Here is a 12,592-nt window from a genome sequence, read left to right on the forward strand (position 1 = left end):
TGCCCTAAGACCAACATCTAGAGTTTGGTTCACGGGTGCTCCATTCTTTTTTATTTTTTTTATTGATATTTTTTTTTTCAAATATACAAACAACAACAAAATTCGTAAAATCATATAAACACATTTTCAATATAAAAAAAACAAACATTAAATAAAAATAATGTTGGATTATTAGAATGGAACATCTGACAATTATGACAGATGTATAATGTCACCTATCTAACCTATGTATTTCTAAAATGACGGTGGTGGGTGTAACGTTTCCGACTTAAGATAATCCAAATTCTGTTTTAAAATGTTAATTAGGTTTCCTTTTATTTGCAAAGTTCATTACTAGCTTTCCAAACAATATTTTCTTTAAGAAAGCATGAATTGTTATTCCAGTATATAAATATCATTATACCTCAAATAAGGGCTATAAACGAGAAATTGAAAAAAGAAAAGAAATCCATCAGAACATGATGGTGGAAAAACTCTCTGGTATCCTTCTTTTACTTTTTTTTAGTAGTTTGTGTTTCATCGCTCAAACTGACCCAATTGCAATCTCAAATGATTTTGTTAAAGACAGTGTAAGAAACATGAAGAATTGTACAAATTATGCATTGCCGTGGTAGATTCAGATTCTCATCAAGACTTGAAATTAGACCTATTCGAGCTCTTAACCATATTTATAAACCATTCTATTGCCAATGCCACCAACGATAATTTGTATCTTGTGGAGCAGTTCAAGAGACCAGGTTTAGACAATAGAACACAACAAATCTTCGACAGATGCATAGATGTGTACGGAAGGGGCATAGATGTTCTAACATCATCCTTAGAAACAGTGTTAAAGAAACATGATATAGAGTTGAGTATGACAATGACTGACGCGTTCGACTTGTTTGCGAGTTGTGAATATGAATATGAGTATATACCGGAACCTCCAACTTGGTTGTCTCGTTATCTTACCTTACGTTCACTTATGGAGCTCTCAATGGGGACTGCAAATCTCATAGAGTGTAAAAGAGTCGTCGCTTGTGTTCCATAATGTCGAAATAATAAAATGTATTTAAATTTGTATTGAGCAGTTATTTAAAGGACAACCACACTGTGGTAGTCTTATTTCATCACAAAAAGAGCCTTAGTTTAATACAGAATATTTTCATTTGAATAAATTTTCATATAAATAAAATAGATTGATTCATGGGGAGTGTTCTTGTTTGTTTTGCTTTCCCGTTTAAACAATATAGTGACATTATTATTTTTTCTTTTGGTTCTAACATTATTTCATAATTTTTCTAACAAATTTTTCTTGAATTTGTTTCACAATTCTCTAATGGTTGAAATCACTTTTTTTAGTCGAATAATTTTAGAGACAAGCTTTGAACCATCAAACTTTGAAATGATAATAAGTACCTTATTTATTGAGCTATGTTCGGATTGACGTTCAAATCATATTAATGCCTTTTTTTCATAATTTTTCGCAATCATCTTATGTATATCTTATGCTTATACTATTAGCAACTTGTATATCATGAATATGTCGATGTTAATTGACATTAAAAATAAATCATGCTGTTGATTTTTTGTTAAATTGTCACTAAAATGTGTCCAACCGAAAATAGTTCAAGTGGTTAAAGTATTTATTTCTTATCAAGAGTTCGAACTCCTACCCACGTGTATGAAAGAAGGAAAAAAAATTAGTGACTAAAATGTTTCGGAAGAATCAATCGTCAAAGTTCACAGCATTTATTTATTTATTATCTAATATTCTCCTCTATAGTTCTTATTTCTTCTTTCAAAATTTTGAAAAAACATGAATTTTGCATAGAACTAAGAGTGTGAAAGCATGAAGGAAAGCAACACGTAAATTGTTCCCAACGTAATTTAATTTTGGAACCTCTGTGAGACCATATAAAGAAATATAATTTTTTTATAATCTAAAAAATAGAATTTATCGAACAAAAAGTTGTCACGTAAAATACAATTAATTAACGGCCTATTCTTTTATACTATGTTGCAAGGATTGGATTTCTAGCTACGGTAAAATGGTGGTTTGTAATCAACTAAAACATAACTCAATTACTAGTTAATTAAGATATATATTTTCGACCAGAAAATCGGAGATTTAAATTCTCACCCTTACACAATGTTGATCTCATAAAATAAAGGTTGTTTGTTATGTATCATATTAGTTTGTTTAATATAAATACTAAAAAATCTTATTATATAATTATAAAAATTTATGACTTTATGCATACATATTTTGATATTAGTTTTGTTCAAAATAAAATATAAGGGAAGGTTTTTTTTTTATAGGAATACAATTGAAGAACTAAATAGGGAGGAAACCAAAATTTAACAATTAATAAAAACACTTAATCAAGGCTATTCAAGCCGTTATATTGATCAAACATGAGTTATTTGAGCCATTGAATTTCTTCCTTTTTTTTAAATGATTTTTAAGCCATTGAAATAGAATTTAATTGTACACGTGGATAATTGAACCTAACTTAATTCGTCCCTTAAAATAATTAAAAGTTAATCGTGATACATCAAAAGAAACTTTAAAAGTACTAAAAAAAGAAAAAAAAAAACTTTAAAAGCATGGTAATACTTTAAACTTTTGTTACCTAGATACTCTGTCTTTTTTTTTTATTATTATTATGAGTTTTTGGACAAAATTGCATAAGTTATCTCAAAGTAATTGTTTAGTAGAAAATATACTGAGTTTTGTGACGTTTTAGTCTGATTTTAAAATAGATACTTTAGTCAACCACATTTAATTTGAAAAATAATTCTAAATAATGATTGAACTTAGTTGAATCTTTCAACCACAGGTATTACCTTACCGGTCCCAATAATTGCCTCAAAATGAGTTTAGGTCTGATTAGATTGATTAGATAGCTCTAATTGGACGTTTAATCTTAATAAACTTTAGTATATGTGTTTAAGGAAAACATTTGTTGTTTATTTGGTGAAATGGTGATTTTCTTTCCAATTTTATCAATGAATATTTCTTTACTTTGATACACAAAATTAAAGTGATTATTAAAACTACACAGAATGGAAGAAAGTTTAGAGAAAAAAAAAAAGTTTTTGTTTAATTTTGATATTTCTTCACACCCAACAAAATAGAACAAACCCTCCAAGCGTCCACCAATTATAGGACAAATACAATAAGATAACAGTCTAATTGTATTTTATACTAACTTTTGGATGGACTAAATATAGTTTCTATATATTGTATCTCATAAACATAGATGGCAAAATAAAATTAGAAATACATATAACCGCACAATTGATATTATAACTCTGGTCTGACTGGTACACCCGTCTGTGGTAGCCATATAACTCTTGTCTGACTGGTACACCCGTCTGTGGTAGCCATATAGTTCCATTAATAAAAGTTTTCACAGTATATTCAAGGGCTTCCTGTGGATTCTTTATTATATGGTAACCCGGCCATTTGATTCTTCCAGAGATATTAGCTCTTAGACCCCTGTTGTTAAACTCTGCATAAAATAATAAGTCTAGAGGCCTATCCGACGACCATGGCGACCATCCCTTTGGATTGACCAAAGAATCTAAAAATGACTGCATGAAAATTACTGTCGAGTAATCTCTCCAGGGCCGACCAAGATAAACTAACCTTTATTTTCTTGACCCAAGTTCAGGAGAGGCCATTACACTGCAGTTTTGAAATGAGAAGCCACTCTTTTGGTCCTTTGAATCTTTTGATTGTGCGGTAACAGTAATAGTATTATTTGATGATCGTGCGTATATCTTGCAATCTTGAAACACTGCAAGTCCATCTCCGAAAATGAAATCCACAGTCCCACAGATTTCACAATCTTTGAAAAATAAATGGTTTCCATTTATGAAAATTGTGTCCTGGTATCCAAGAAATACGCACCGATAAAATGTGATGTAGTTGGCTTGGTCATTTAAAAGAGCAACTGCTTGACCATTATTAGGTCCAGCAGAATTTTCAAATGTTATGGACTTTGCCATAAAGTTGTTACCCCTCACAGCTGCAAAGAAATGTTAACAGTTTCAACGACAGTTAATATATTTGAAAGGAATGATAGAAGAAGAAAGAGGAAAGAAAAAGTTTATATAGCTCTAGCTCCAACTTACCGAAAGTGGCTGATTGGCTGGTTCCAAAACCAGTGCCATTGCTTCGATTATCAACAATGACAGTAGTAGCTGCATTATCACCTATTAACGTTATGAAAGTCTTTTGACTTTCAACTTCAATATGCTCATTGTATGTACCAGATTTTATACGAATGTAGAATCTAGAATTACTGTTGTCGGGTGCAGCTGAAATAGCAGCACCAATGCTTTTGAAGTCTCCACTGCCATCTAAAGAGACAGTAGCATTGAAAACAATGCTACAAACAGGTATAAAAAGGTCGATGATCAATGACACAGCAAAAAAGCATGCAATATACTGAGCGGATGCCGTTTTAAAAGTTGGTGAAACAAGTTAAGAAGCTATGGAGCAAGGGAGATCTGTGGTTGTTTGACTCAATTGAAAGCCAAATTTATAGGGGGAGGGGGGAGAAATAGCTTGCACGACTCAACTATTAAAAAGTATTTAATTTTTCAAATATATATATATTCACATTGGAAATTACTTCCATTTCCAATTGAGTCATTATTATTCCAATTGGTCTTATAATTATTTGTAAATGTCTATCAAATATTGAGTTGGCCGTTGGGCAATTTCCAACGTTACACCCCTTCTAGAAACAAAAATAAAAAGAAATTAAACAGAAAATTAAATATCCAATCTTAATATATAACTGGTTGGTGTACAGAATTGGTTTTATTGATTATTTTGTATGTGGTTCCATTTGGAGTTGGGTGCTTTACAACCGCACACTCCTTTTAAAACAAAAAACTAAGAAAGAAGAAAAATCTCCTTTTTTTTTTTTAACCTAGCAAACGTTATTTTCTATCTTTTATGACGTTGAAAAAACGTCACGAAAAACTACAAAAAAAAATTTCCTTCCTTCTAGCAAACAATACACCTTTTACATTTATGATATATATCTTTTCCAACTTTTTTTACCAATCATCAACATCATGAAACTCTAAATTCTAGTAGTACATGCAAACAGGTAAGCTGTATTTTTGAAAATTCACTACGGAGGAATCTAAATAGGACGCATTGAATTTCCACCTCTTAAAAAAAACACTTCAATTTTCACTAATCTTTCAAAGGAGAGTTAGTATTAAAGTCGTAAACATTGTAAATAAGGAAAAAATTTGTCACAATTACTCCATTGTTATCGACGATAGCAGTGTACTCTATTTAGTAGGAAAAAAAATAAATTATACGTATATCAGATGTGTATCATAAATCAGACATAAGAGTAAAATCATAATAATAAAAATTCAGCAAATAAAAATTCTAATATTTTGTAATATTTACAAAATACAAAATAAGTGACATTTTTTCAAATATGGTTAAAGATATAGCTAGCTATCCAATGCAATTTGCTATAAAAAAATGATTAGAGTTCAAAAGAATTTTAATTAGAAATTGTTTTTATTGAGTATTTTTCCATTCATTTCCCTATCATTGTCTCTAATCTTGTCTTTTTAAATCGTACCTACGACATTTTTGGCAGCGGAGAATCAGTAGCAAAATCATTCATAAATAATGAAGAGATCACTTTATCCTACTTCGAGTTGGTAGTTTGTGTAGTTCCAACAATACACATTTTCTTTTGCCAACATGAACTTTGTTAATTGGCATACGTCTGTGATCAAGAGGGGATGAATTCGAATTTTCACCCCTATTTGTTGTGTTAAAAAAAGTACGCACTCTTTTAATAAACTAAAAAGAGAAAAACCTATCTTAGTCTTATGATTATTTTGTATTTAATATATTTATCAAATTTTGAGTTGGCGGAGCAATTCCAATCCTACAACTTTCAGGGGGTGAAAAAGTGTGTATATATATATATATATATACAAATCACTAAATCTTAGTTATTTCTTTTGCGTAAGGAGGTTGTTTATTTGTTGTTTTTTTTAGTTATCTTGTATGTAGTCTACTTATCCCATTTGGAGTGGTGTTTTCAAATGGTACATTCCTTTTAAAAGAAAAAAGAAAAAGAAAATTAGGACTTTTTTATTTTTTTGTTCTCCGTTTTTCAAAAACAAAAATTATATATGCTTGATAACTATTTTTTGTTTTTAAAAAACAAAAAATCAAACATGTCCTGTTTCATAACCATTTTATGTTTTTTATTTTTTAAAAGTTAGAAAATTGAAAATATGTATTAAGAGAAAATTCTATATAAAGTAGAGATGACAATAGTGTGGAATGGAACTAAGGATTCTTTCTATTTTTTAACATATTTTGGAAGAAAATTATAAAAACGAAATTTTAGAATGAGAAAAATTTGGGAAAATAATAAATTTTTAGAAAGAGATAGTGTGATATGTTATGATAAAAAGATAAAATATATATATATAAAGATAAAAAAATTTGGTGGGAGAAAAATAATAATAAATATTTAAAATTTTAGAGAGAAAAAATAAATTTTTAGAGAGATATTTATGAAGAAATTTTTTTTAGACCGAGAAGAAAACTTGTTAGAGATAAATATGTGAAAAGAAAAAAAGGGTTGAGTATTCGAAGAAAAAATGAGATTTTGAAAAATAAAAATCGATTTTTAAATTTACATAAAATTAAAAAAAATCTTTCATTCAAATGCAATTAAGCAATTAAATTAGTGTTTTCCAATCAAACAACTCACCTAAAAATCTTATTTAAAAAAGAAAAAAAATAGTCAGTGATTATGATTAAGTTCGCATATTAGAGGTCAATCTGAACCTAGTTCAAGTAGTTACGACACCTACCTCTGATCAAGAGATCATGAGTTTAAACCCTCACCCCATATATTCTATATCCACTTATCTCCTGCCACACGTATGTTGAAATCTAGTTTCTAATAATTCAAGTCTGTGAAATAGAAACAACAAGAATCTCATATTAATTAAAAATTCAAACTGAGAATAAGGGATTGATGTTGGTTTATCACTCCACATGCGTTCTTGTTCCAAGACCAACATCTAGAGTTTGGTTCACGCGTGCTCCCTTCTTTTTTATTGATATTTTTTAAAACTATACAAACAACAGGGAAATTAGTAAAATCAAAAGGTAGGAAACAGATCTATATACACATTTTCAATATAAAAAAAAACAAACAATATATAAAAATAATGTGAGATTATTAGAATGCGAACATCTGACAAATGTATAATGTCTTGGCCACACAGACACACGGTTTTTTTTTTAATATTGTTGTAAATGAAACTTATTTTAAAAATATAGTTATTTAATTAAAAATATTGTAGATTTTGGATTTTAAAAATATTGTAGTTTTAAAAAACTGAAGGTTGGTCGTCTCGCCAAGAGACAACCATTTAGAGACGTTATTTTTTTTTTTAATTTGAACGTTAGAGACGACCCATGTCGTCGGTTCATTTCTGGAAAAAAAAGTATAATGTTTTATATTATATATTATTCAATAGTTTTAATTCAAAAGATTCTTTAGTGGTGTAGTAGGTGTACTGTTGCTTAATATCTCTTCCATCGCAAGTTTAAATCTTGGGTCACACATTTTTCTTTTTATAACCATTAATAATCATCTCTTTTCTCTTTTTTACTTAATATAAATAATAGTATATAAAATATAAACAATAATATATAAAATATAAGAAAATACAATAATAGTAATAACTTTATTATTATTATTAAAAGAATAATAATATATAGAATAGAAATAATAATGTATAAAAAAAGAAGTTTGAATGGAAAGGGTAATATTAAGTAAAAAAGAGAAAAATAAATAGTAATATAAAATATAAATAAGAATATATAAAATAAAAGAAAATACAATGATAGTGATAATAATAAATGTATTATTATTATTAAATAAATAATAATATATATTAAAAAAAAGATGATTAATGGTTATAAAATGATAGTGATAATAATAAATGTATCAGAAAAAGATGATTAATGGTTATAAAAAAGAAAGATGCGTGACCCAAGATTCAAACTTAGAATGGAAGAGATATCAAGCAACAATAAACCCACTATACTACTAAGAAATCTTTTAAATTAAAGCTACTAAATAATATATAATATAAAACACTATACTTTTTTTTTCCACAAATGAACCGACCGGATGGTCGTCTCTATCCCACATGGACGTTCAAATTTTAAAAAAAAGTTTACGTGGCGCCACACGTCTAAATGTTCGTCTACCAACCTTCAGTTTTTTAAAACTACAATATTTTTAAAATAAGTTTCAAAATCTACAATATTTTTAATTAAACAACTATATTTTTAAAATAAGTTTCATTTACAGTAATATTAAAAAAAAAACCCACACACACAACATACATATATAATTATAAACTTATGACAATTTGGTATAAGGTTTGCCTTAGAGTGAATATAATATAGTTAGCAGGTAAGACACCTACTTATTTCTTTGAATTTGTAGACTCAAATCCAAATTTTTTGTTAAAAAAAACAAAGTCCACCTTTTATGGTAATATATCAAGCTAACCAATGTATGGGGAACGGTAGGTGTAACGTATGACTTGAGATAATCCAAATTGTGTTTTAAAATGTTAATTAGGTTTCCTTTTATTCGCAAAGTTCATTACTAGCTTTAGTAGTTTGTGTTTCATCGCTCAAACTGACTCAATTGCAGTCTCGAATGATTTTGTTAAAGATACTTGTAAGAAACATGAAGAATTGTGCAAATTATGCATTGCCGTGGTAGATTCAGATCCTCGCCAAGACTTGAAATTAGACCTATCCGGACTCTTAGCCATCTTTATAAACCATTCTATTGCCAATGCCACCGACAATAATTTGTACCTTGTGGAGCAGTTCAAGAGACCAAACTTAGACAATATAACACAACAAATCTTAAACGGTTGTGTAGATTTTTACGGGAGTGGCATAAATGTTCTGACATCATCCTTAGAAGCAGTGTTAAAGAAACGCGATATAGGTTGGAGTTCGTCAATGACCTTAGCGTATGACATGTTTGTGCTTTGTGAAAATGAATACGAGTATACACCAGAACCTCCGGCTTGGTTGTCACGTTATCTTACCTTACGTTCACTTATGGTGCTTTCAATGGGGGCTGCAAATCTCATAGAATGTAATAAGGTTGCCTCTTGTGTTTGATAATGTTGAAATAATGAAATGTATTTCAATTTGTATTGAACGGTTATTGAAGGGACAACCACATTGTGGCAGTCACATTCAACAGTGTTCATCACAAAAAGCCTTCATTCAATATAGGATATTTTCATTTGAATAATCGTCGTCTAAATAAAATACATTGATTCATGATATTTGAACACTTATTGATGGAGAGTGTTCACAATTGTTTAGTTTCGGTTAAAAACATATCTACTATATCAAGGGTGTGAGAATGTTGTAGCTTGAACCGGGGTAGAATTCTAGAACATTTGGAGCAACCGGTTCCATACTCATTTTTCATAATTAGTATAAAGTTAAGGTGAAAATCGTTAGAGTTAATTACACTACTAATAATTTATTTGTTATTTGATTTATTACTTGGCTTATTAGAAAAAAATACCCACATTTTAGCCCTTATTATTAAGCTTGTTGCATGTCTCCTTGTTTGGCCAATTTCGAAATAATTGAGGCCCAAATATCATGTTTCCAGCCAATTCCCTTAATTCCTTATTGGTTTGGTTGGTCCAAATGAACCAACCCATCTTATTCAAGCCTCTACGAAAGAGAAGAAGGTTGCAGGTTTTTTCTCTAGGGGCTACTCATTACCATTATGCTGTGAAATTCTAAGGGGGAGAAATGGAGGATATTTTGGTGCGCAATCGCGAGAGATATTTCGGTGTGCAACTTCGAGAGAGAAATAGACATCGTGGGTAGACAGAAAGACGATGTCACCGTGTGTAGAAATTGATGCTATTTATGGATTTCCATGAATATTGATAATTAGAATATATATTTTATAAAAGTTGGCAATAGTAAGGGATATTACCGTGTGCAACCATGAGAGAGAAATAGACGTCGTGGTAGACTTGGATTCGCGTCAGAAACGATGTCGCTGTCTGTCGATTGATGTTATTTATGGAATTCCATGAATATTGATAATTAGAATATATATTTTATAAAAATTTAAAAAGTATATATATTTAAGAGAGCTATAAATGGAACATAGATGTGTACGGAAAGGGCATAGATGTGTACGGAAGGGGAATAGATGTTCTGACATCATCCTTAGAAGCATTGTTAAAGAAACATGATATAGAGTTGAGTATGACAATGACTGAAGCATTCGACTTGTTTGCGAGTTGTGAATATGAATATGAGTATACATCGGAACCTCCAACTTGGTTGTCTCGTTATCTTACCTTACGTTCATTTATGGAGTTCTCGATGGGGACTACAAATCTCATGTAAAAAGGTTGCCTCTTGAATTTCATAATGTTGAAATAATGAAATGTATTTGAATTTGTATTGAGCGGTTATTTAAACGACAACCACATTGTGGCAGCCTTGTTTCATCATAAAAAGAGTCTTAGTTTAATAAAGAATATTTTCAATTGAATAATTCTGATCTAAATAAATTACATTGATTCATGAATGTTTGAAAACTTATTGATGCGATTGTTTTGCTTTCCTTACTCCATTTTAAACAATACAGTGACATTATTCTTTTTTTCTTTTCATTCTAACATTATTTCATAAATTTTCTAACAAAATTTTCTCTTCAATTTGTTTCACACTTCTCTAACGGTTGAAATCACTTTTTTTAGTCAAATAATTTTAGAGACGATGATTGAACCATCAAACTTTGAAATGATAATAAATACTTTATTTTGAGCTATGCTCGGATTGACGTTCAAATCATATTAATTCATTTTTTTCATAATTTTTTGCAATCTGATGTATAATCTTATGCTTATACTATTAGCAATTTCTATATCATGAATATGTTGATGTTAATTGACATTAAAAATAAATCATGTTGTTGATTTTTTGTTAAATTGTGACTATATGAACATAGCTCAAGTGGTAATGACACCTATCTTTGACCAAGAGGTCATGAGTATGAGTTCAAACTCCCACCCCCACATATTATATTAATTTGTTTAATATAAATACTAATAAATCTTATAAAATAAATATAAAAATTTATGACTTTATGTATTTGATATTAGTTTTTTCAAAATAAAATATAATTGAATGTTTTTTATAGGAATATAATTGAGTTATCTATGTAAATTTTTGAAAAATAAATAATAAAAAAAAGTTTTTTTAAAAATAAAATTAAATTTATTTTAATATAAATAGTTTTAAAGAAGAGATGAAATGAAAAATTATATTTTGTATTTTTTTTTTAAGAAAAAAGCATCATTCTTTCATAGCATTACAAGATGAAACTCATCTAGGAGGCTCATTGCACAAAAGACCAAAGAAGGAAACTTCGGTAATTAGCCCTTAAATATTTTGCTATATCAATATGTCATAATTGTAAGACAGAATTTTTTGGTAAAATTGTATGAATGTTCTATGCTTAATGTTTTAATTATTATTATTATTGTGTGTGTGTGTTTTTTTTTTTTTGCAGGGTTGAAATAGAGTAGATTGTGAAGTCGATGTGTCCAAGTAAGGCCTCGAGTCTGCCATGGTTTCTCACCTTTCTTTTTTTTTTTTATATATATCAAAGATACTGGTCTATTGTAGGGGATAAGACCGTTGAAAATTGTTTGGATTTCTTGAATGGTAGGAAATCAATTTGATGTTGGAATTCTACTAATATTGCTCTTATTCCCAAGTTGAAACATCGAAGGAAAGTATCAGATTATAGATCGATCAATCTTTGTAATGTGGCCTACAAGATTGTTACCAAGTTCTTGACAAATAGATTGAAACAGCTGTTAGGGATATTAATATCTTATTATTAGGAGGCGTTTGTTCGTGGGAGAGTTATATAGATAATGTTGTTATTAGCCACAAATGCATTCACAAAGAATTTGGAGGGAGGGCTTAAGATTGAAAAATGAGTAAGTCTCGAGTGGAGTGGAGTTTTCTTGATAAAATGATGCTAAAAATGGGGTTTGCTTTTCTCTGGCCGGGTTGCGATCATTATGGATTACATTTCTACAACTTCATTTTTGATTTTGATTAATGGTGAACCAAAAGAAACATTATTCCTTAGAGAGGTATATGCTTATTTGTTTCTCATATGTGCATAGAAGGATTATCGACTTCTATCCAACAAGATCATGCATACTTGTCCTGTATCATCTCTCATCTCTTATTTGCAGATGATAGTCTTTATCTTTGGTAAAGTGAAGATATCTTAATTTTTTACTATCAAGAAGATTCTTGTTGATCATGGAGGAGTTTCAGAGTATTAAAAAGAAAAAAAAAAGAAGTCGATCTTATGGTTTCTTCAAGTTAATTAAGTGTATGGCTCAAGCTATTCTGTGCTATTTTAGACTACCAAAATATTTTTTTTTATGGAAATGTCGTGGATTATGGTTAGATTTTGATGAGGATGTG

At 29.3% G+C, this 12,592-nt stretch overlaps 1 pseudogene; it reads right to left on the reverse strand.

The window, feature by feature from the left end:
• Window positions 1–3,636: 3,636 nt before the first annotated feature.
• Window positions 3,637–5,277, reverse strand: LOC111013377 (pectinesterase pseudogene; annotated as a pseudogene).
• Between the last annotated feature and the right edge of the window lie 7,315 nt (window positions 5,278–12,592).

Source organism: Momordica charantia, assembly GCF_013281855.1.
Source record: "Momordica charantia cultivar OHB3-1 chromosome 9 unlocalized genomic scaffold, Mcharantia_2.0 BLBB01000009.1, whole genome shotgun sequence".
In the NCBI taxonomy this organism is placed as follows: domain Eukaryota; kingdom Viridiplantae; phylum Streptophyta; class Magnoliopsida; order Cucurbitales; family Cucurbitaceae; genus Momordica; species Momordica charantia.